The sequence below is a fragment of the Lipotes vexillifer genome, unplaced genomic scaffold (genome assembly GCF_000442215.2).
Source record: "Lipotes vexillifer unplaced genomic scaffold, Lipotes_vexillifer_v1.1 scaffold240, whole genome shotgun sequence".
NCBI classification, from domain to species: Eukaryota; Metazoa; Chordata; class Mammalia; order Artiodactyla; family Lipotidae; genus Lipotes; species Lipotes vexillifer.
The window spans coordinates 4,191,157-4,191,576 of NW_006797481.1; positions in this window are offsets into that span (position 1 = coordinate 4,191,157).

Here is a 420-nt window from a genome sequence, read left to right on the forward strand (position 1 = left end):
ACTGGGCAAGGCCTCCTCTTTCCCCTTCATACTCCTGGTATGATAATTGCTTAAACTGATTTGCACTTTCACAAAAGCTCGCAGGACGCTTTGTAGCTTGAACAGAACAGACGAGGTTTCTCTATCAATGGAAATAAAACTGATTAATGCAGCCTATCAGGATAAGAAGCAAATGAAGCATGCAAAAACAACCTCGTACCCCCAGAAGGGGGAAGGGGGGGGGAGAAAAGCTAAGTTTCCTCCAAGACTGGGTACAACTTTTTCTTTAATGTTAAAATTGAGAGTTGAAGGTTTCTCAAAACGCTTGCCTTATAAGGCTGCTGAGGCCCTTGGGCTCATCCCCTCACCTTTGTCAGATTGGGGCCAGAGAGAGGAAGGAAGGAAGGAAGAAAGGAAGGAAGGGAGGGAGGGAGGGAGGGA